Raw genomic sequence first — 26,243 nt, forward strand, 5'->3', positions numbered from 1 at the left:
CATGGTATCAGAGCTAAGGTGAAGAAGAAGGAAAAAGGCAGCCTGAAGATCTATTGAAAGGAGAATAAGGAGTTTGTTAAAATTGGCAACTAGGGCCAAACTCCATGTGGGTCATCTTATTTATGGCAGCTGATATTTTTCTTGGATCCCTCTCATCGAGAGGTGTAGGATTGATCTAAAGATCATCCGATTCCGATAAGTATTCATGGAGTTATGAATTTATTTGCGTTATAAGACAATTCATCAAGGTCGGCCAACAACCAAATAAACCCCACACGTGATCAACGTTTTAGTATAAATAGAGGTGGCCTTCAAGTAATTTAAACACACTTGGGATCTCTTCCTCTCTCTACTTGTCTTTGGGTTTTAGTAGGAGGAGAGATCCTAAGGAATAACATTGCCCTGATGCCTCTTCCTCTCTCTACTTGTCTTTGGGTTTTAGTAGGAGAAGAGATCCTAAGGAATAACGTTGCCCTGATCCCGAGGGTCGAAAGCCGAAACTGTCGGAAAAGATGGAACTGCCGGAAAAGCCGGAAATGCCAGAAATGCTGGAAAAGATGGAACTGCCGGAAAATTCGGAACTTCCGAAAAAGCCGGAACTGCCGAAAAAGTTGGAACTTCCAGAAAAGCTAGAAAAGCCTGTTCTGCTGGAAAATCCAGAATTCCAGAAAAGACGGAACTGACGGAATTACCGGAAAAGCCGGAAAAGTCGGAAATGCTGGAACTGCCGAAAAAGCCAGAATTGTTGGGACTGTCGGAGCTGCCGAGAACAACCAGAACTGTCAGGAACAACTGGAACTGCCGAAACTGCCGGGAACTGCCAAAACAACCGGAGCATCTGTCTCTGAAGGAGAGCAACATGCAAGGGACACTAACTAACATTGGGACAGTTGTATGGTACTTAGCAGCAAATACACCAAGCATGAAATGTTACAGATAGAATGAAAGGGACAACTAGGATGCAACGCAAGGGACAAAAAGCAAGTAAGGTGCGGCCAACACATAGGTCAGGATGGCAACATGGTGCAGCAATGGCACATAATGCAGTATAGTGATGGGTATAGTCATGATTAATGAAGCATGATGAGATGCAACATAGTGATGATGGGTGCAACATGGTGTAGCGCGGTGAGGCGCAGCATGATGACGAAATGCATCACAACGATAAGTGAAGGAGTCACCTTGGAGAATTAGTTGAAGCAGCATGTCTTCAACTGATCTCATGTATCATCTTCTTAGAGATGATCTATGCTCTTATCTAGATAAGTCAAAGTGTTGACTTCTGTTGTAAACGTACTATCTCTCTCTCTGTGCTGAACTATTGAAGAACATATAAGAAGAATTGATCAAGGGTTCCCCACATTGGGGTTTGTCCCTGGCTAGCGCCACATCTTGTGTCCTCTTGTCTTGGCTTGTCTTCTGCGATTTATGTTTATGTTCTATCTGCAGTTTACTTTAACACTGATGTGATTGCTAATCTAGAAAATATATGGAGCTAACTGTGAAAATTGAAATAAATTGCTCTAAGCATATAAGATACCTAAAATTAACATGGTATCAGAGCTGAGGTGAAGACAATGCCCAAGCAAGAGTGAAAGAGAAATCATCGAAGACAGTTGGGAAAGGACAAAAGGATCAGTGGATTCCTCATCCCTCTTCAAATTCACCAAGGGTGAAGTCGAAGTAGAGAATATTATTAGAATGGCGCAGCGGAATATGGCTTACCTAAAGATCACTTCGTTGGAAGACCGGATCTCAGGGTGGAAGGAAAGGTAGATAACTAGTTCGGCCATTATGCAAAGGAGTGTCCAAATGGTAGGCACACATCACTTGATGATGATAACAATCATTCCAGGGACATCTTCAACGATCAAAGGAATGACAGGTAATGCAGGTCATCAAGGAAATGGCCGACTCTTCATAGAAAGCAAGGAACCCCAGGTATGAAGAATCAAATGTTGTTTCTGATAAGATAAAGAAGCATTATCTTGTATTGGCCCTCTCCTTCAGATTCTTTGGGAATCTGGCTTATAGATTGTAGTGCTTCAAGGCACTTCATCGGATAGATGGTTGCACTCTCTAATTTGGTAGAGATGGAAACAATCATGGGATTATACTTGGAGCCGATGCCACCTATCCCGAAAAGGGTTTAGGGAATATTGACTCTCAATTGAATAAGGGTAACTCGATTCATTTACAGAATCTCTTTTATGTACTTGATCGCAAGAAGAACCTGGTGTCCATCTCGGAAATGGAAGTCAAAGGTTTCAGGGTGGCATTCATCGATGGAAAGGTACGTGTTAAAAAATATAATTTTCAAAGATGCTTTTTCTCATGGGTTCAAGGTTGGCAATTTGTATCAAGTTGCAGGATGGTCCATTGGGGATCATGTCAATTGACATATCGCATCTATAACACCGGAGGTCTACCTATGGGGCCCTACCTGATGTGAGTCAAATGGTGATAGGGATGTTTGAATTCAAGTAGAGCATGAAGGTACATGTCTGAGATGTACTGAAGGAAAATCTTATAAGGGGACCATTCCCCTCATGCAGCAGGTCCACAAGTTTGGAACAACCCGAGGAGTTTGAGATTCATGATTGGGAATCTCATGTATACAGGTGGAAGAAAGCCCTTTATGGCTTGAAGGAAAACACCCCGGGCGTAGTATGAGAGGATTGATAGCTGTCTAATGAAGTTGAGATTCACTAGGAGTGAAACCAATCCAAACCATTACCCAAAGGTTGTGGATGATAGACCTCTCATACCGACACCTTATGAGGATGACCTATTTCTGACCGGTGCAGACCTTCTCATTTGTAGAAGTAAGAGGGAGTTGGATTCTGGATGTGGAATGATAAACTGCAATCCTATGACTACCTCGAGGATCTTAACTTTCAGAAGTTATATGGTAGTGATGTTGGACCAGATTTGGGAAATGCCTCTGAGTTTCATAAACTCATTCGCGTTGATGTTCTTGGTGAACTTTCGTCTGGACATATGTTTTGCAGTTAGCATGGTGAGCTCATATTTGGTTGAGCCTCACTGGATTGGTGCCAAGAATCTTCTGAGATATCTTCAGGGCACAATCTCTCATGGATTGAGATACACTGCCGGAAATATGAAACTGCATGATTATTCAAATGTTGACTGGACAGGCAGTGTGGAGGATCATTAGAGCATTTATCAGTGTTGGTTCTCTTTGGATTTTGCTTCGATATCATGGATGAGCAGGAAGCAGAAGTCGGTTGCTATAAGAACCGCCGAGACTAAATACAGAGCTACGAGTATGATGTTTTGTGAAGCTGCATGGTTGTAGAAGCTATTAAGTGAGCTGTTTGTACACATGATGAATACCACTATGATTCTCTGTGACAACCAGAGGGGGGATTCGATTATTGAGGAATCCCGTATTCGATGATTGCTCCAAGAGATAGACATCAGATACTGCCTTATCTGTGATATGGTAAGTCGATGAGCGAGGAGGCTCCATCGCATTGAGATTGAAGTACAGGTCGCAGACTTTTTGTCAAAGCCTCGGGGAAAGGTCAAATCTATGACTTTCCCGAACGACTTGGAGTTGTTGAGAGACCTTCTTATAAGGGTCCTGCATGTTGCATGCATTGAGCTCTAGGAGCTCTGGGGGGCTTGGGGTAGTTACTGGAGCAACATATGACCACAGGGCGACTCACCCTCCCCTGGTGGTGCACTATGAACAGGATGATTAGTTTTTCTGTGGGCCGGGATGATTAGTTCTCCCGTGGAAACTGTGGAACATGATGATTAGTTCTCCTGTGGGCTGGGATGATTAGTTCTCTCGTGGCAATTGTGGAACAGGATGATTAGTTCTCCTGCGAGCCAGGATAATTTGTTCTCCCTGGCGACTATGGAACAGGATGATTAGTTATCATGTGGGCTAGGATGATTTGTTCTTTGTGGCGAATTTGGAACAGGATGATTAGTTCTCTTGTGGGCCTGGATGATTAGTTCTCCGTGGCATCCACTGACAGGATGATTAGTTCTCCTGTCGATGCATCCTACCCATGCAGTCTGGGACTCATGGGAAGTACCTCTCATCTGATCAATGAGAAGGGAAGTGAGGATAGGGACCATAGTAGTACTATCAATGGACGCATTGTTGTATCTATCTTACTCCCTATGCTAGGATGACCTCCACTGATTTGGGATCAGTATGAGTGGTTTGAGACACTCTCTTGTGACATTGATCTGGGATCAATGAAACTAATTTGGGATCAGTATGAGTGATTTGAGACACTCTTGTGACATTGATCTGGGATCAATGAAACTGATCTGGGATCAATGAAATTGATCTGGGATCAGTATGAGTGGTTTGAGACACTCTCTTTTGATATTGGTCTGGGATCAATAAAACTGACTTCGGGTCAATAAGAGTGATGTGACACACAATAAGAGTGATGTGACATACTCTCTTCAGATGAAACTGACTTCGGGTCAGTAGAGAATGGTATGAGACATTCTCGATCAATTCTTCTTCTTCATGGTTCAGCAGAGCAGAGCAGAGCGGAGCAGAGTAGAGCTCAGCAGATCAAAGCAGAGCAGAGCAGAGTAGAGCTCAATAGATTAGAGCAAAGCAGAGCAGTGCAGGGCACTGATGGCAGAGATAGTATATTCGAACATATGGATCAATAGATGGAGTTCTCCCTAGTTGAGAGGGAGTGTTAAAATTGGCAACTAGGGCCAAACTCCATGTGGGTCATCTTATTTATGGTAGCGGATATTTTTCTTGGATCCCTCTCATCGAGAGGTGTAGAATTGATCTAAAGATCATCCGATTCTGATAAGTATTTATGGAGTTATGAATTTATTTGTGTTATAAGACAATTCATCAAGGTTGGCCAGCAACCAAATACCCCACATGTGCTCAACGTTTTAGTATAAATAGAGGTGGCCTTCAAGTCATTTCAACACACTTGGGATCTCTTCCTCTCTCTACTTGTCTTTGGGTTTTAGTAGGAGGAGAGATCCTAATGAATAACGTTGCCCTGATGCCTCTTCATCTCTCTACTTGTCTTTGGGTTTTAGTAGGAGGAGAGATTCTACGGAATAACATTGCCTTGATCCCGAGGGCAGAAAGCCGGAACTATTGGAAAAGCCGGAACTGCCAGAAAAGCCGGAACTGCCAGAAAAACCGGAAATGTCGGAAATGCCAGAAAAGCCGGAAATGCCGGAACTGCTGGAAATGCCGGAAAAGCCGGAATTGCCAGAAAATCCGGAAATGCCAAAAAAGCCGGAGCTACCAAAAAAGTCGGAAAAGTCGGAACTGCCGGAAAAGACGGAACTTATGAAATTGCCGGAGAAGCTGGAAAAGCCGGAACTGCAAGGACTACCAGAACTGCCAAGAACCACTGGAACTGCCGGCAACAGTCGGAACTGCTGGAACTGTCGGCAACAGTCGGAACTGCTGGAACTGCCGGGAACTGTCGAAACAGCGGAAGCATTTGTCTTCGAAGGAAAGCAACATGCAAGGGACAGTTAACTAACATTGGGACAATTGTATGGTACTTAGCAGCGAATACACCAAGCATGCAATGTTACAGCTAGCATGCAAGGGACAACTAGCATGCAATGCAAGGGACAACTAGCATGCAATGCAAGGGACAACAAGCAAGCAAGGTGCAGCCAACACATAGGTTAGGATGGCGACATGATGAAGCGATGGCACATAATGCAGTACAGTGATGGGTACAATCATGATTAATGAAGCATGATGAGATGCAACATAGTGATGATGGGTGCAGCATGGTGCTGCACAGTGAAGTGCAGCATGGTGCTGCACAGTGAAGTGCAGCATGATGACGAAATGCAGCACAACGATAGGTGGAGTCACCTTGGAGAATTAGTTGAAGCAACATGTCTTCAACTGATCTCATGTATCATCTTCTTAGAGATGATCTATGCTCTTATCTAGATAAGTCAAAGTGTTGACTTCTGTTGTAAACGTACTATCTCTCTCTCTCTCTGCTAAACTATTGAAGAACATAAAAGAAGAATTGATCAAGGGTTTCCCCACATTGGGGTTTGTCCCTGGCTAGTGCCATATCTTGTGTCCTCTTGTTTTGGCTTGTCTTCTGTGATTTATGTTTATGTTCTATCTGCAGTTTACTTTAATGCCGATGTGATTGCTAATCTGGAAAAGATATGGAGCTAACTGTGAAAATTGAAATAAATTGTTCTAAGCATAGAACATACCTAAAATTAACAGAGTTTTAAGAAGTTTGAATAAGGGTCATCAAGGAAAAGAATCATATAAGAAATAAAGCCTACTTTATTCAAGAACAATGTCTAACTCAATGAAGGGAGAAAACCAATTAGAAGGAGCATCCAATTACAAGGCATGGAAAAAGAGGATAGGTTTCATCCTCAAGAAGAATAAAGTCTTGGATCTAGTCAAAGGAAAAATAAAAAAAGCCCACAAATGAATCAAGTGATGCAAAAAAGGAAAAGGTCAAAGAATCATAGATATTGGCCATGACTCTAATGGTGGATGGAATAAAGGATAACCTCATCCCATATATATCCAACATAGATTTCGCTCAAGAGATGTATGAGGCCTTATCCAAATTATTCACAATCAAGAATCTTGGTCAAATTGCAAGTCTTAAGAATCATAAGAACTATGAAGATGACAAAGGAGGACACTGTGGCATCCTTTTTTGTAAGGATAGATAGAATCAGAGATGAAATCCAAGAAATAGATGAGATAGTACCTCAAAAAGAGCTTGTAATCACTGCACTCCTAGGATTACCAACATCTTGGAGTGCCTTTTCATCAGGTATTAACAGTTGGAAGGAAACTCCTACATTCGAATAATTATGGAATGCAAGTAGTCAAGAAGAAGTCAAAATTTCATTAGTAAGCAACAAAGAGAATGAAGAAGAGAAAATTTTAAATGCACATTCCGCTCATCACAAGAACAAAGGAACCTTCAAGAAGTCTAAAGGGTCTAGAAGGAAGGTAGACCTATCCAAGATAGAATGCTACTATTGCCACAAGATGGGTCACAAGAGGGAAATTCAACTGATAGAAAAGGGTATATATAGAAGTGCAGTTCGATTCATTTGGAGCATCACTCACACAAGTTCGATATACAAGTAGTAGAAGCAGAAAAAGTGCGAAATTCCAAGAAGAAGGAGGAGAATTGCAAGAGAAGTATAAAAGTCGAAGTCTTGGGTTATATCTCTCTCTCATTCGTACGAAGTCACTGGGTTACTATTGGGGTCGAAGATCTGCTACTAGAGAGGTCAAAGTTCTACTGGAGAGGTCAAAGTTTCTGCTGCTACTAGGTCGAAATTGTTGTTGGAAGGTTATCATCTTCAGAAGAAGGGAAGGGCTGACTTGGTGGTTGGAGGTAGTCTATGCCTAGGTTAAGGAGTCTTGGATCATCTCGTGAAACTATTAAAGGAAGAGTTGTTGACTGGGTTTCCCCTAGATATGGGTTTTTCCCTGGCTTTCCACCTACATCTAGTGTCTTTGATCTTCATGTTATGGTTTTGGTAATTGCTTGATGAACTAAGATAAAAGAACACAAGAAAGTTAATAAGAACATAAGAATATCACAAGTAATTATCAACATAAAGTAAATATTTTTGCCTTTCTGATTTTCCAACAGGATCTTGAGATATTCTAAGCCCTAGCTCTGAGATCGATTATTACCCTTGGTTTCCCTTGGCTAGTGACCTCATTGGGATCATTGCATCAAAATTAGTGAAAATATCCCCTTTGATCCCCTTCTCTCCCTTAATTAGGTCAAGAACACCCTTGATTGATCAACTCCACCCCCTTGACCTAATTCTGGCTCCACTTGGTCTTGTGTGGTCCCACAACTTATTGAAGATAATTTCACAAAGACCATTTGGAAACCATGTTTTCACAAGGGTTTCTAGAACTAGGTTCCTCCTTTACAAGTCTTATTTGCAAACCCTGGCCCTTGAAATCCCCTTGGCCCTTCTTAGAGAGCCTTACACCTTGCTTCTCAAGCAAGTGAACCATGCAATTGAGTCTCTCTTGTGAATAGGCCTTAGGGATCACTCTTTATCTCTTCATTGATTCATCCATCTAGTGATTCCCTTCATACTGGGTCTCCTCCCATCGGTGAAAGTCCGTAGAAAGCAAGGAGCCTTAGCTGAGGTGACTGTGGGCTATCACTCCATTGTTTCCCTTGACTTGGTAGTTTCCCTTTTAGGATCCCCTCCTATGACCCCTGCTAGTTTGAGTGGTAACATTTTGGCTTCGTTGCCAGGGACACGAAACATGTGTTTTGTTCCCCATAGGACACATTGACATATCATTATCGGTGACTCCATTGGAAGAATGAAGCCCTAGTTCTTCATTGAGCTTCAAAGTTAATTCTTGTAGGGTGAAGCAAGCATCTATCAAGACACTTTAATTCACCCTGGCGACTCCATTTTTAATCATAATATGCAAAACCATAAAAGATGGACTATCATAAAAGAGAGATTAATCTTGGATCTACATTTGCAAAACTCAAAGACCAAGACATTCAAGAACTGCAAAAGAATGTGGATAAATATGCAGTACTTTATTAAGATTTCTTGGATGATATGGATAAGGAACTCGTGCTCAGGTTTCATAGGTCATAATAAGTGAAACTCGACATAATGAGGTGTACCTATGAGGAGGATCCTAGTTGTCTCCTTGACTTTGCTAGCCTAACCCATGCTTTGAATATTCTGACTGACCTAATCAATGACACATATTATAATCAGTGGCAAAGCCCCAAAAAAGGTGACCAATTGGATAGTCAAGGTGACATTGAAGAAAGGTCAAGTGTGCAGGATCATCATCAAAGTGAGGAATAGAATCAATCTAAAGAAGTTGGAGAGGACCTTGGGAACCTAAATAATGAACAAAACGATGAGTCCTCCTTAGTTCCACATGACGAAAAAGGGGATGATTTTGTGAACACATGTGTTAGGGAAGATGAGGCTATGGAAAGTAAAGTTGAGGTTGACCTTACCTATCTCAAGGATATTACTCCTGATGACTCTCCTTTTGAGAACCTTGAGGAAGGTGATCCCATGAGCTCCTTGGAAGATGACATTGGAGATTACTTCCACATTGAAAAGGAGAAGTGGGAAATTGTTGGCCCTCAATTTGATTGTGCTCCCATTTATGACATCGACAGGGAGGATGAGGTTGGGATTGGTTTTCCCTTTATTTATGATGACATATCCACCGATACCCTTGGGAAGGAGGATCATTATTTTCCCTTGTATGAAAAAGGGAAGTTGGAAGTAATTGATTCTCCTTTTTGGGAAAACTCCATCTTTGATACCAATGATGAGGGAATTGATAGGGCCCTTGCTCCAACCTGCCTTCCTTGTGATTCTGGCAGTATATCCAAATCACTTAAGTCTTTAAAATATGATTTTCAGGAAAGGAGCCCCATCGAATACAATACCTCATCTTACCCATCACCTTTCCTTCTTGTTCATCATCTTGAGTCATCCTTAAGTGATTCCCTCACTCCTTGTCATATGATCTCAAGTGAGCATGAGCCCTTTTCCCCTTCTGAGTATAGTGTCAAGGAAGAGCCCCTCATTGACTATACTTTATCTCCTTGGACACACCCTCAAGGTTTTGATCACTCCATGACCTCCCCTCTCCAATGTGACCATCACATTGAGCAACCTGTTTGTTGCATTCCTTCTTTCCCTTACCCTTTGTTCCCCTCTCATCACGTCCTTGTGGCACATACAAAGCACAATATTATGAGCAATGGTTGTGATAAGAAGTTCTTAAGGGTAATCATTCATTCCACTATTGTGTACTTAGAGGGAAGGCCCCATACTTCTAGATTTACTCATGTTCATTCTCTTAGGGATTCCTCTTACCTTGCATGGAAACCATATTTTCCCACTTCCAAGTTCCTGCCCGCACCATCCTCCATGTGATTGGGTTTGCATTCGCTTCGGGATTTGTTGCAAGACTAATCATATAGGCAGGAATATTTATATTAATTTGATGATATGTTGGTTGCACTTGCTTTATGATTACACTTATATTATCTTTGTTGTATGCATGTTAGGGTAGGATGCATTGCATGCTTATTTTCTCATTAGAATTAACATCATATGATTTTTTCATGATAGATTAGTTGCATTTAGATTAAATTTGCACTTTAATTTCTTATTGATTTTTACAGCCTAACCTAAGCATGGTTAATCATAAGAAACCGCAAAAACATGCTGCCCCGTGTGTTTGGTCTTTGATATGTGCAAGTAATAGGTCTACGGTAACCAAGGGATTGTTAGTGTTCTCATGACCTCCCATTCGAGTAGCTTCACGCACTTTTCTGAGAGCTCATGTCCCAATGGGAGCCATATGTTACCCACCACCTGTGGGTAGTGTATATGGGAGAAAAATTTTCTCCCAGATGGTCCTCAACCGGCAGCCAGCAGACCCTTGTAGTCCCCATATAGCTTGATGTGCCATTTTCTCTACCACCTGAACCAGCCATGTGATCCCTCACCCATCTGTTATAAATGTGTTTGAAGGTGGGCCTTCCGACCCCAAAGGTATGGCTTCCCTTATTATAGCTACCCTTGCACCTTGACATGTGGTCTGGATGATTCCCCTGATCCCCACTCCATTCCATTATTATATCATTTTCCACCTACCTTTTAAAAGATATACCATGGACATTCCACCCCCTTTAGAGGTTGAAACCAATGTTCCACCAAGACTCCGGTGCGGGGAGACACAAAGGGGGGACATGTGGGAGTACCCTCAAATTTTAGGGAAATTTTGGGGGTGCGGGGGGACGTCGGGGTATATATATATATTTCAAGTTCATATTCATTGTTCAATAATGAAAGCATAAATATTAAATAGACTAATAGTAATATGGATACCAATACATTGAAAATTGAAATTTGATCCACACATAAAATTTAAATTTATAATTGAATTAAATAATGACATACATTGATCTATCCTCATCATTCATTTTGATATATACATCATTCATATGACATACTCATTACTCATCCATACCATGAGATTCAATTAAAAATTCAATAATGAAATATTCAAATACATTGATCCATATATCATTCAACATTCTAGAATCTAAATTGAAAGAAAAAATGTAATGTTCCAAAGTAGAAATTTACAGAGATAACAAAGACATGCAACAATTACAACACAGAAATTTACTCAGTAAACACGTGTAAACATAAATTTTGCCCAGAGCACCAAATTGGCCAATTTTCATTAATTATAATTGCTGGAGTACAATATGAGATGCAAGGAGTGCACTTGGGCTTGCACAAGGCAAGCTACAAGCCTCAGGTGGATGCTACAATAGTGCCTAGGTGTTGTAATCTTTGATGCCTCCAAAATATTGCATTGTTCCCTCAAAACTACTCTGCTGGCTGACCTCCGAATCTGATTTACCTCCTCAAAACATCCCAAAAATTTATGCATCTTTGGGGATGTATTCCTCTCCAAAAACCCAGCAAAACCCAGAAAGGATTTTGCCTGGTTTTGACTTGCCAATTTCGACCCCTTGGGGATTGGCCCTCCTCCAACACTGGTTCTCACTGCCTGCAACTGAAACTGCTGTAACCTACTGCCACAAGACTAGAAACCTCCCCAAATCAGGCCCCCAACAATCTCTCCACAACCCAGATCCCAAATCCTTCGGCTAAACCTCCAACAAAGAGTCCCTCTCTAGTGATTGCACAGTCCTGAGTGAGGATGATGCAGTCCCTTCAATTTGCAGTTCGAATTGGGTGTGTGATTGACTATACTGCTGCAAATTCTCCTCCAAAAGATGAAAATTCGATGTGGGCAATGGAAACCCTCCTAGAGTGGCACTCGAAGTCCACCGAAGAGAGGGATGAGCTTCACTCCTTAGGAAGCTCTTCTGCTGAACAACACTTTGTAGCTTAGCTAAACAGCCAAAGCAACAATGAAATTCTTCAAATGATCAAAAGCCCCAAATGCTGCTCACTTCATCCTATTTATGCTTGCTCCCTTGGGCCCCACATGGGTCCCATCAAATATTTCGATCCCCACTTAGGAAATTTGAATTGCCTTCATGGGGTGCGTATTTTTGGGTGGGTGAGTGGCCCCCACAATCCACTAAAAGCACATCGACCCCCTTTTCCTAAGTTCTCCCACATATTTTCCTAAAGCCAAAAATACCAAAATTGCCAAAATTGATTTTCTCCTCACCTTGGGAAAATTATTAAGAAGGGACATTACAATCCTCCCCTCCCGGATGTTGCTTTTCCCTAAGCAACTGCAAAACTGGATGCTGCAAGATTTGTTCACTCTCCCACGTGGCATCCTCTTCTGGCAAATCCTTCCATTTGACCAAGTACTCCCGGATGACCCTGTTCCTCAACTTCTCTCGGGTCTCCAATGTGATCTATGGTGTCAAAACCAAGTGCCCCTCATCATCCAAGGGAGGCAACTCAGCCATTGCTATGATATGTTGTCCCAATGCCTTTTTCAGGCATGAAACGTGGAATACGTTGTGAATCCAGCTCTCCTTAGGTAGCTCTAATTCGTAGGCCACCTCTCCCACCTTCCGGACCACCTTATATGGCCCATAAAACTGTGGGTGAAGCTTCTCTGCCCCTTTTTGCTTGAGCGTAGATTGCCTGTATGGCTATAGGCATAAGAAGACCATGTCCCCTACCTCAAAGTGTCTCTCCATCCTATGTTTATCAACATAGACCTTTTGCTGATTTTGGGCCACCTGCTAGTTGTTCTCAAGAGCTCGGAGAATCTCCTGGCTCTCTTGAACCCAATCCTTTACCCCTGGGGCCCTGCTATCTCTAAACACCATGTTAGAAAAGAAAGTGCATCATACCCATAAAGTGCTCGGAAAGGGGTCATACCGATGGACATGTGGTAAGTAGTGTTGTAGCAGAACTCCCCGAGGTGTGGCCACTTGACCCATGCTCTCTGTTGTCCAGTCACGTAGTTGTGCAGGTACCCTTCCAACCACTTGTTCACGATCTCTGTCTGCCTGTTGGTTTGGGGATGGTAGCTAGTGCTGGGTGTAAGTTTTGTACCCACTAATCGGAACAACTCCTGCCAAAAAGCTCCCATAAACCTGTTGTCCCTATCACTCACAATGGTCTTGGGGAGACCATGCAACCGGAAAACCTCCTGAAAGAACAACTCGGCCACCTGGGAGGTTGAAGATCTCGTTGGGATAGCAAAGAAGTGGGCGAACTTGGTCAATCTATTGACCACCACATAGATGCAGTCCCGCCCTTGTGTAGCTGGAAGTCCTGTGATGAAATCCATGGATATGCTCTCCCACTTCCTCTCCGGAATGGGGAGCGGCTGTAGCAAACCGGCCGGGTGACTCAGCTCCACTTTGTTCCTCTGGAAATCCACGCACTCTCTCACATGTTTCAGCACATCTCCTTTAAGACCCTGCCAGGAGAACCTCTCCCTGACAGTACGATATGTCTTGAGGAAACCTAGGTGCCCTGCTAGTGGAGAATCATGGGCTGCCTGCATGATCCTCTCCTTCAGCTGAGATCCTGGCACTAAATAAATCCAGTCCTTGTAGTAGATCACATTGTCCATCACCTTGAATCGGTCATCTCGGTGCATGCCATCCAAAATGTCGCAGGCCTGTCTATCCTTGGAGTACTCAACCAATAGTTGAGCCTTCCAATCCTGTGTGACATCCATCAGAGATAGAGCTGCGGGTCTTCTACAGAGGGCATCAGCTACCACATTGTGTTTTCCCTTCACATACTCTATCTCAAACTCATAAGCCTGGAGCTTACTCACCCATTTCTGCTGCCTCTCCTCTAAGGATTGCTACTCAAGGAGGAAGTGAAGACTGTTGTGATCCGTCTTCACTTTGAATCGGTTGCCCACTAAATACTGCCTGAATTTGGCCAGCGCATGCATCACTGCCAACATCTCCTTGTCGTACACAGAGTACAATCACTCGTGAGGCTGCAATTTCCTGCTCTCAAACGCAATAGGATGGCCCCCTGTGTCAAAACGGCCCCAATCCCTTCACCATATGCATCGCACTCTAGCACAAATGGTCGTGTGAAATCTGGCAAGGCTAAGACCGGACAGCTGCTCATGACCCTCTTGAGGCGCGTGAAGACCTTATTTGCCACTTGCGTCCACACAAAAGCTCCCCTCTTCATCAAATCCGTGAGGGGTGCTACAAGCTGTGAGAACCCTCTCACAAATCTCCGTTAGTACGTACAAATGCCCGGGAAACCCCTACACTCCGTCACATTCCTGGGTGTGGGCCAATCTAGAATTGCCTGAAACTTCTCCTGATGTACCTTCACTCCATCCTCCCCAATCACATGCCCCAAGTACAACATCTCTATTTGCCCAAACTCACATTTGGACAACTTTGCATACAGTTGTTGTTCCTCAAGTATGCGGAGCACCTCCTCCAAACACTGAAGATGCTCCTCCCATGTTCTGCTGTAAATGAGTATGTCATCGAAGAAGACTAGAACAAAGCGTCTCAACTGTCTACGGAACACGTGATTCATACAGGACTGGAATGTGGTCGGAGCATTGGCTAGCCCAAAGGGCATCACCAAGAACTCAAAGTGTCCGTAATGGCAACGAAAGGCAGTCTTCGGAATATCTTGCTCCCTCATGCGAATCTGATGGTACCCAGAGCGCAGATCTATCTTAGAGAAGTATTTAGCTCCCCTAAGCTCGTCCATCAGCTCATCTATGAACGGGATGGGGTACTTGTTCTTCAAGGTATTTTTATCGAGAGCCCGGTAGTCTATGCACATCTGTAGCGTCCCATCTTTCTTCTTCACCAGTACCACAGAAGAAGCAAATGGACTCGAGCTACGCCTGATGTGCCCTAACCTCAACAACTCTTGAATGGCCCACTCTATCTCATCCTTATAGACCTTCGAGTGCCTATAAGGGGTGGTGATGACTGCATTCACCCCCTACTCTAGCTCAATGGTGTGCTCAAATCCACAGTCTGGTGATCTACTTGGTGGGACATCCCCAAAAAATCCCTGGTGCTTCTCCAACAGGGCTAGTATATCTGGATGTATGCTCTGCGTCTTTGTCCCCAACTCTAAAATCCATAGCTCAACTGCCCACTTCACATCTCCATGGCACAGATCTGCCTCCATCTGGTGGGCTAAATCTGTCTGAGAGGGATAAGAGTGCATGCCCCTCAGTATTACCGGCTTCCCATTCGGACCCTGGAACTCCATCTCGAGTTTCTGCCAATCAATCGTGACCTTCCCAAACGCATACAACCACTAGACACCCAACACCACATTGGTGTCTGGGACATCAACCACAAAGAAATGGTTAGTGAGTGAGTAGTTCCCCATCTTCAAGGTCAACCCAGGCACATACTTAGTACACTGCATGGTCTGGTCTCTAGGTACCAAAACTGAGAACCCCTCAAATGTAGCTGTCTGGATGCCCCTACGCTCCACCATCTGGGCATCAATAAAATTGTGGGTGGCCCCACTGTCAACCAGGACTAACACATGCTACCCCTATATAGTCCCCCTGATCCAGAGTGTCAAATACTTCGACACACCCCGAAGTGAAGCGAGGACTCCCCCGGTTGGGGCAAACGACCCTCCTCTAGGCGGTGGTGGTGGTGGCCCTCTAGCTGATGGTCCCCCCTCATCTCCCAACTCCTCTCCTACCTCGGCCTCCTCCTCCTCAGGCTCACTATCTGAGAACACCTTGATGAAATGGGCTTTGCCCTTGGTACACTTGTGCCCTGGTGCCCAAGGCTCCTGGCACGTGAAGCACAACCTCCTCCTCCTGAGGTCCCTCCGGGTGTCATCGTCCAGCTGGCTACGTCCTCCATCTCTTTGTGGTGGCCTTGCATCTCTGTTCCCCGATGGAGTTGTGGGTCTTGTGGGGACAAAAGCCCGGTTCTTGGGCACTATGTCAATCATGTCCCGGGTCCTAGAAATGGCATCATGTAGTGATGCGGGCTTGTAAGCTCTCACCTAGCCACGCAGAGGCTCAACAAGCCCCTCCACAAATAGCATGATCAGTCGTGCCTCCGAAATATCTGTCACCATCACTGCAAGTCTCTGGAACTCTGTAATGTAGACCTCTACGCTGCCAGTCTATCTCAAGTGGGCCAGCTCCCGGAAGTGTAGCTTTGGGTCCTTCCTTTCAAACCTCTCCAACAATCTCCTGGTGAACTCCGTATAAGTGGTGATGTGAAGGTGCCCCAACGTGATCAACCCATGATACCACCACTCCTGGGCATCACCCTCCAAGTGAAGGTTGGCAAAGCATATGTCATCAACTTCCCTCATGGGATTTAGGTGAAAGTATGTATCAAGTTTCTGGATCCATGCCCTAGCTGAGCTCTTTGCTGACCAATCGAAATTTGGGAGTGTGATCTTCCCTGATAGCCTTTGCACATCTTTGTTGGATGCTCCTCCTCTATAGTGGCCTCCAGCCCCAGTAGTGCGCCTCTCCTTGAGGTGAATGTCTCTCCAAAAGACATCACCCTCTTGATCCGACCATCCATCTCCTCGTAGTCATCAATGCCTGATGCGACAGAATGTACCAAATCCGCAACTGGGTCCGACTCTCTCTCTGGTTCAACCTCCTCCATGAAATGAGGCATTGTGGGGCGGTCAACTTGCCCATGTTGTGGGGTGTGTGGAGGTTGATAGGTACGACTGCCTCCTCCTGCTCTGGAACCGTGAGGTTCTCCCTCCAGCCTTCCACCCATATGCAGGCCCATCACCTGCTCCATCATGTCCATCATCAACTGTCCTTGCCTCATCATTTGTTTGTTGGCCCTCAGTAGTTCCTCTAAGACCTAGTCCGTGTTCCTCTATTTGGGCTACTCATTCTCTTCATGGTTCTCCATCTAGCCTTTGATGTTATCCACTTCGGTGTTTGAAAATGGGTCTGGGCCCTCTTCTCTACCTCGACCCCTACCTCTACCTCTACCATGGCCTCTCTGGAAAACCAGTCCTTGGTATCTTGGTGGCATCACCTGCTCTTGTTCCCCACTCTAGCCAAGAACATGCTCTGATACCACTGTAATGTTCTAAAGTAGAAATTTACAGAGATAACAAAGACATGTAGCAATTACAACATAGAAATTTACTCACTAAACACATGTCAACATAAATTTTGCCCCGAACACCAAATTGGCCAATTTTCATTAATTATAATTGCTGGAGTACAATATGAGATGGAAGGAGTGCACCTGGGCTTGCACAAGGCAAGCTACAAGCCTCAGGTGGATGATACAATAGTGCCTAGCTGCTATAATCTTTGTTGCCTCCAAAATATTGCGTTGTTCCCTCAAAACTGCTATGTTGGCTGACTTCCAGCTATAATTTACCCCCTCAAAACAACCCAAAAATTTCTGCAACTTTGGGGATGTACTCCTCTCCAAAACCCAGAAAAACCCGGAAAGGGTTTTGCTTGGTTTTGACTTGCCAATTTCGACCCCTTGGGGATTGGCCCTCCTCCAACACTGGTTCTCACTGCTTGCAACTAAAACTGCTATAACTTGCTACCACAAGACTGGAAACCTCCCCAAATTAGGGCCCCAACAATCTCTCCACAACCCAACTCCCAAATCCTTCGGCTAAACCTCCAACCAAGAGTCCCTCTCTAGTGACTGCACAATCCTGAGTGAGGATGATGCAGTCCCTTCAATCTACAGTTCGAACTGGGTGTGTGACTGACTATACTGCTGCAAATTCTCCTCCACAAGATGACAATTCGATGTGGGCAATGGAAGCCCTCCTAGGGTGGCACTTGAAGTCCACCAAAGAGAGGGATAAGCTCCACTTATTGGGAAGCTCTTGTGTTGAACAACACTTTGTAGCTTAGCTAAACAGCCAAAGCAATAATTAAATTCTTCAAATGATCAAAAGCCCCAAATGTTGCTCACTTCATCTTATTTATGCTTGCTCCCTTGGGCCCCACGTGGGTCCCATCAAATATTTCGATCCCCACTTAGGAAATTTGAATTGCCTTCATGGGGTGCATATTTTTGGGTGGGTGAGTGGCCCCCACAATCCACTAAAAGCACATCGACCCCCGTTTCATAAGTTCTCCCACATATTTGCCTAAAGCCAAAAATACCAAAATTGCCAAAATTGATTTTCTCCTCACCTTGGGAAAATTATTAAAAAGAGACATTACAGAAACATGCTAGTATATTACTATATACTATATACTAGATACTGAATTTTTGAGGGGGGACGCCCAGATGCACCCCTTATGGGGAGCCTCGTCCCCCACACTGGGGAAACGCACCCCCTTGCGTCTCCCCAAGACTCCTCAAAAAGGGTGCGTGGGGAAACACACCCACAGTGGACTCCCCATCCTGGGTGCATGCACCCAACCCTGGGGGACACATCCCCGTGGAACACTGGTTGGAACCACCTAATAGGGTCCTTGGTTAACCCCCTATTGAGCTTGGAGACACTTGTACATGCTAAAGCTAACTATGGAAGGGCATGCCACCATGAAGTGCCCCATTGATCCCTTGATTTGTAAGCATTATTATTGATTATTCTAATGATTTATTGTATTGGGGGGCAAGGGGACGCATTGGATCTTTTGCAGGATTGCTAGTGGATCTTCATTTGGGGCTTGGTCTCCCTATACGAGGTCCTAGCCCTCTAGAGGACCACATTGGCACTTGTAGGGTGAGTGTTGAGAGCCATGAGCCTCCACCATAGTAGATATTACTTCATGGATTCCCAACAACGTTCATTGATTTCTCGTGTTCCACCTTTTGGATGAGGATGATGCACCTGGTTCACCATGCCTAACCAACTCCACAGGTGCACCATACACTTGGCAGATGTTCCGGGATTCCTCCCACTACATAGGGAGGGCTTATGTCATTACTCCAACCCTTACAGATGGTCTACAGGCATATTTGATCCATTTGGAGACCCATGAGGATGTCCTTGTGCCCCCACACTCACTTGGGAACACCACAGGTTCTTGATTGAAAAACAAGGGACCGACCCCTTGTCCACTATGTTTGGAGTCCATTTCTTCATCATGGCACCCCTTGGACTTCATTAGGCCTCCTCAAAGACCCAATGACTCACTTTGTTGATCGTTCGACCCTCTTGAGAGGATTATCTTTACATTATTGAGCTATTTGGTGAGCTTCTCACTAAAAGTTTTGTTATTGTGTACATTATTTTATTTTAGGAGCTAAATTAGGCCAAATTAGCTAAATGGAATTCATTAGGAAGTGTATAAATACAAGTGTTATGAATCATTTTGATCATTGTCACTTGGATTGGATCTTCCTCTCTTGTGAGATTTTCGTTATTCTTCTTGGAGGACGAAGTTGGATGAATGGATGAATTTTGATGTTTGAATCTCTTTATTTTTTGTCTTGGAGATTCACTATTGGCATATAATGATGATTGGATATACTCTTTTTTACATGTAAGTACTCTTTTAATGTTATTTTCTTATTTTCTTTTGTCACATGCATGTCGCTGGGGATTTTCGCTATACTAGGCTGAAATTTATTGCTTTTCTTATTCGAAATTGTGGAAATTTGTCTTTTTATAGCGTTGCATCATGTCATGGGCCATGTATGAAAGAGAGAATATTCCTAAAAATATCTTGTCAAAGTTTTATCTAATAAGTCATCATATATTGCAAATTGAAGTGTGAAGACCTTGAAGCATTTGTTCACATGCCCTAATTGCCATGCGAAATTGTTCTAGAGGCCTCCTTGACTAAGTGAATCCATCCCAAGCATTGGAATCTCCTTGACTCCATCTCTCCCAAAGGATTAGGCACTGATCCTCCACTGGTGATCACTCTAAAGCATATATTTCTCACTTTCTCCATTTCTTTCTAGGCCTAACCCTATTAGGTGACCTAGGGCATCAAATTTCTCACGACTCACCAATTTGAAGCAATTCTGATGGTGGGATCTTGAGATATTCCAAGCCCTAGCTCCGAGATTGATTCTTGCCCTTGGTTTGCCTTGGCTAGTGATCTCATTGGGATCATTTCATCAAAATTAGTGAAAATTTCCCCTTTGATCCCCTTCTCCCCATCAATTAAGTCAAGAACACCCTTTATTGATCAACTCCACCCCCTTGACCCTTCTGAGTCCACTTGGTCCCATGTGGTCCCACAACTTATTGAAGATAATCTCACAAAGACCATTTGGAAACCAAGTTTTCACAAGGGTTTCTAGGACTAGGTCCCTCCTTTACAAGTCTTATTTGCAAACCCTAGCCCTTGAAATCCCCTTGGCCCTTCTTAAAAAGCCTTACACCTTGCTTCTCAAACAAGTAAACCATGCAATTGAGTCTCTTTTGTGAATAGGCCTTAGGGATCACTCTTTATCTCTTTATTGATTCATCCATCTAGTGATTCCCTTCATACCGGGTCTCTTCCCATCGGTGAAAGTCCGTAAAAAGCAGGGAGCCTTAGCTGAGGTGACTATGGGCTATCGCTCCATTGTTGCCCTTGACCTAGTACTTGCCCTTTTAGGATCCCCTCCTAGGACCCCTACTAGTTTGAGTGGTAACAGGTCTAACAGAGACAGGGAAGATGGTCTTTGAATTGAGGATTGAGGACAGGTTGGATGGGATATCCAACTACAACGCATGTAAGGAGAAAATCAAGTTGATTATGATGGAGAATGATTTATGGGATTTTGTTAACACTGTTATAAGTTATTTTGTCACATTCGCTCAAATGGCCTGAAAACCCAGATCAATCAACATCCTTAACACTTTGTCATTATCCCTTTGCAAAGCCTTAAGCATCTTCTCTCAAAAAACTCGGAGTTTTTGGGTCAATCAGCTCAAAAACCATGTTTTTGGCCCCAACATAGCCTACCCTTCAGTCCACCTGCAATGGTTGCATGTTGCATAACTGAGCACTTGAACTGACCAATGCAAGTTGCTCTACTCTGCAAGCGCGATGATTCTAGAATTTCGGGAAAATTAAAAAATATTTTTGAATCTTCTTCTTCTAGAAGCTTCTAAGGTCGTTTTAACCATTTACTATGGATAGAGATCTCAAATTCCTATATGATCATACTCTAGTGATCTTATCTCTTACCCCTAGAGCTTATCCTCCCTCATATGTGGATCTCAAGCCTAAATTGGTAAATTCTAAACTAACACTCTCACCCTATAAATTCACTGCTTGCCATAGAGTTTAGGTTGGCTTTTGGAGATTACTAGTGCCCTCATGTTGCTACTTCGAGCTAAAGAAGTCATCATCCATTTATGCATTAGGGTTGACTGTGAAGATTTGCTTTGTGGCAAGGAAGGACAAAACCATTGAAGAGGCATCTACAAAGTCAGCTTCTATATATGGTTGCAACTCTCTTTTTTATTTATTAATACAAAAAACACTATGTTTTCCTATACTTGTGCCATGTTGATGCTTATGTATTTCAATGCCATTCTGACTCATTGATTAGAGACATTGGATTATGCTATGTGGATATTGTAGCATGTTCCATTTATAGTGCGTGGAGCTAGAGTTGTAGTTTACAAGCAAGGAGAAGAGGATTTACTACAAATTCTAGATAGGTCTCTTTTCTGTACTCTAATCTCTCTAAGGAAAACATAGATCTTTTTGCCCTCTGTTGTTTTAGATCATGCCACTAGATCTAGGGAGCTCATTTTTGTTCATAAAAGTGAATTTTCCATATGACGAATACCAAGATCATTCCAATTTTTAGGACATTTTCTTTTATCTTGCCTTTTCTATGACATCCTCCTTTATCATACTTTTTTATCAGTCTACTTAAATTTTTACCATTGTCATTAACTGTTTTAGGATGTTTGAAAGTGGTTCCAACTTCATCAGATTTTATATGAAGAAAGTAGAATTGTGTATTCCATTCATAATTCAGCAAACTTAACAGTTTTCACGATTTCAGGATTGGCAAGATTATAGCATATCCATTGGATTTCAAAAAGACGAATTTGCATGGAATTAATTGTTATTGTTGGGCTTTTAATATTAATATTATTATTTTTATAATTTTATAGTTGGGGACTTATATGTTCCCCTAAAATTTGGAGGTGCTCTTACACGTCCTCCTTCTACATCTCCCCACCCTCATGCTCCCTTGTCCTGGAAACTTGGTGGAACATAGCAAAAAACATGGTATTTCAGCCTCAAGATGTTCTAGAGAAACAAAAATACAACATGATAAAAGGAATATCATTAAACCAATCTCTCAGTTGGAAAGCTCTCCCACTATAACTATGGGTTCCAATTTGGCTGGACGCAACAACATATTTATTATATGTGACAAATCAACGGACGCTTAAATATTAAAGGCAGAAAATTGTGGCCTGTTTACAAACCATTTTCTTGCATTGTAGTTGTCATAATCATAGATTCGATGGAGATACATAAAATCTTTGGTCTGCTTGGAGCTCATACACCAAATTTCAAACAATGCCCAAACAAATGTTAGCGGATTTTGGATCCAAAATAACGTATTTCCATTACAACGAAAATGTTGTATTGTGATTACAGAAGTATAAGCCATGAGGAACGATTGATGTGTAAGCATCAACTGTTGAGCCATGTCAGGGAGGACAAAGGGAGATTTTAAATTGCTGCACGATTGTGGTAATATATAGAGCTTACACAGGAAGAATTTATCCGCTTATCATTAAGCAGCAAGTTTGATAGAATAAACACCATCTCCCAGTTTGGTGAAGTTATACTGATATCTTTGCATGCCAAAAGTGTATACACTGGGTCTCCAAATACTGCAGTTTTATTAGGAACTGTACACAAAACCCAGTCCCTTGTGACTAATGTTACATTAAAGACGTCTCTAAGCTTGTCACCATTTAAGCCACTTTTTATATCTTGTTTGACAAACATCACCAATAATCGCCACATGAACACTGTCCATCTTCAAAATTATGGTAACGGTTGGCATCCCTCACAAAAATCACTCAAGACTGCTGTAAGATTAAAGACGTCCCTAAGCTTGTCACCACGCAAGCCTATTTTTATAGCCTGCTTGAAAAACATCACCAATAATCGCCACATGAGCACTGCCCGTCTTTGAAATGATGGTAACGGTTGGCATCCCTCACAACAATCTCTCTTGCAACAATCTTGGATATGAACTTAGTTGCAGTGTGGCAGTCACCACAAACTCGAAGATTCTTGACAACTCGAATTGTTGTGCCTGGGGGTGTGTTTAAGAGCCCAAAAGCAATCGCCAGCTTCTCACTATGGTGATTTAAAAGGATTTGTTCCTTTTCCTCCTCCTTTACATCATTCAGCACAAACCTTGTATTAGCAACATACCCTGCCATCTTCATCTCCAAAGACAATCTTTCCAACTCCATATAGATTTCCCCCATCTGCGGGTGTGACCTGTCTCCTACAAGGAAAGCATGCAACTGTTTATTAACCTTCATCCAACTATATCCAGGTGTCTTTTTTACACCTCTATCCTTCATCAATTTCCGCACCCTTTCAATGTCATCCCACCTGCCAGCTGCAGCATATATGTTTGATAGAAGCACATAATTTCCAGCATTTTTCGAGTCCAACTCAAAAACATGTTCTGCCGCCAGCTCTCCTAGCGTTATATTGTTATGTATTCTACAGGCGCCAAGCAAACAACTCCACACGGAAGCATCAGGTTTTATCGGCATATCATTGATAATGTCCAGTGCTTCCTCTAACCGTCCAGCACGGCCAAGAATGTCAACCATGCAGCTATAGTGCTCCATCACGGGTGTGATGTTATAATAGTTGCTCATGCAATTGAAATATTCATAGCCCTCGTCCACTAGGCCTGCTCGGCTGCAGGCAGACAAAACTCCGACTAAGGTAATATGGTCTGGCCTAATTCCAGAATGTTTCATTTCTTCAAAGAGTTTGAAGACCTCATTCGCATCCCCATGCATGGCATATCCTGATATAATTGAATTCCATGAGGCCACGTCTTTTTTATGCATCTGGTCAAACACTTCACGTGCCTTCTGGATGCTCCCACATTTCGCGTACATGTCTATAATGGCATTCACCACGCATCCATCCGACAGAAATCCATTTCTAATTACCTTTTCATGGATCTCCATACCCTGTTCCAGAGCTGCCAAGTTTGCACACGCAGGGAGGACGCTGGCGAAGGTTTTTGAGTCGGGCTTCACACCTGCCAATTGCATTTGCTGAAAGTACCTCAGGGCATCCTCGCCACGCCCATTCTGCGCAAACCCTGAAATCATCACAGTCCAAGCAACCACGTTTAGCTGAGGCTTTTCTATGAAGAGTCCCAGGGCCTCATCTACCAGCCCATTCTGTGCATACCCTGCAATCATGGCCGTCCACGAGAAATCATCTCTATGAGGCATTGCTCGAAAGACTTTAGCAGCCTCCTCAACGAGCCCATTCTGTGCATATCCTGTAATCATCGCCGTGCACGAAATCACATCTTTCTGAGACAATTTGTCAAACAATTCGCGCGCTCTCTCTATGCTCCCACATTTAGCATACATATCAATAAGGGCACTCATGACAAACACATCACTTTCGAGCCCTGCTCTCACTACCTCTTCATGGATCTTCACACCCTGTTCCAGATCCCCCAAGTTCGCGACGGCCGGAAGAACGCTGGCGAAGCTAAACCGATTGGGTTGGACTCCCATTCGCCGCATTTGAGAAAACAAGTTGAGTGCCTCTACAACAGGTCCGTGCCTTGCATATGCCGTAATCATCACAGTCCACGAGACAGCATTTCGTTTACGCATCTTGTCAAACACTTCGCGTGCCTTCTCTATATTCCCACATTTGGCATACATATCAACAACGGCACTCGTCACAAACACATCAGACTCAAACCCACCACTAACTATCTCTTCATGGATCTCCATACCCTGTTTCAGGGAAGCCAAGCTCCCACAAGCCGGAAGAACACTGGCAAACGTAAACTCATTGGGCTTAACGCCCGCTCGCCGCATTTGCTGAAACAGATTCAAAGCCTCCTGATAAAATCCACGCTTCACATAACCTGAAATCATGACAGTCCACGAGAAAACATTTGGTTCTGTCATTTGATCGAAAATTCTGCGAGCGTCCCCCAGGCTTCCGCACTTGACATACATGTTAACAAGTGTGTTATGCAATAGCCTGTCCGCCTTAAATCCGTTCTGGCTGATGTGGTTGTGTATACTTCTGCCCTCTGATAAGGCCTTCTTATCGATGCACCGCTGTAAGAGATCGATATATGTAGAGGAGTCTACGGGAATGTCTACAGTACGTAAAATGTTCAACGCCTCCTTCAGGCGGCCCTGTTTACAGAGTGCTCTGAGGTAGTCGAGAGATGGTGCGTTGGCTTCTGCTTGCGTTTTGAGCATAGCTGCGGTGGATGTTGTGCGCTGAAGTTGAAATAATGAGCCAACAGACGATGCCATCGTTTTCATTTTCTTCTTCTTCTGGCTGCTTCAAATATGCCCGGTCGCCATTGCTGTTCCTACTCTGCTGTGTTGTTTTTCGTCTTGTTGATTTCATAGGATTTCTGAGTTTCAGTGTGGTGTGCTGATTTACTCCAGATTAGAAGAGCTACAGATTCAAACATTATCTTTTATTTTATTTTTGGTCTAAAAATTAAGCTTCCTTTTGGACACCAGGCATGAATGGAACATCGATGTTCATGGATGTTTAATTCGGGTTTTCTGTACAATTTCATCGCGCTCGTTTTAAAGAGGTGATGTGTGCTCATTTTAAACAATTGTGTGATGTGCACAAATGTTGATGATGGCATGGAGAGAAACACATCCAAAATCTCTCTCTTTTTGATATAAAAACTCTAATCTTCCTCAGATAGATTTTGTGTGGTGGCTTTAGCATACAACTAAGTTTATAATGTTAGTGGCTAATATCCATTTATGTTGTATAATATTTAATATACGTGATATATAGATTGTTAGATTTGAATTGTTTTCCAATTTGATGATATGCACTATTCATGGTAACTTAAGTAATGTGTAATTGAGTGGTTATGGTTTATATAAAATATCTATGTACATTCCATAATATTGGTGGTTAATATCTCGCATTTAATATTGTGATGGGTGGTATATAGATGGTTGATTTGAATAATTTAAATTTGATGACATGTATATTATTTATCGTAACACTAAATGATGTGTAACAAGATGGGTATTGTTCATATATAATATCCATGTACATA

General features: G+C 43.1%; 1 pseudogene; it reads right to left on the reverse strand.

The window, feature by feature from the left end:
* Nucleotides 1–22,862: 22,862 nt before the first annotated feature.
* LOC149183562 (pentatricopeptide repeat-containing protein At2g03880, mitochondrial pseudogene) lies at nt 22,863–25,805 on the reverse strand (annotated as a pseudogene).
* Between the last annotated feature and the right edge of the window lie 438 nt (nt 25,806–26,243).

Source organism: Pinus tabuliformis, chromosome 3_2 (assembly GCF_031772625.1).
Source record: "Pinus tabuliformis cultivar Carrire ecotype Pingquan chromosome 3_2, CPIR1, whole genome shotgun sequence".
Taxonomy (NCBI): Eukaryota; Viridiplantae; Streptophyta; class Pinopsida; order Pinales; family Pinaceae; genus Pinus; species Pinus tabuliformis.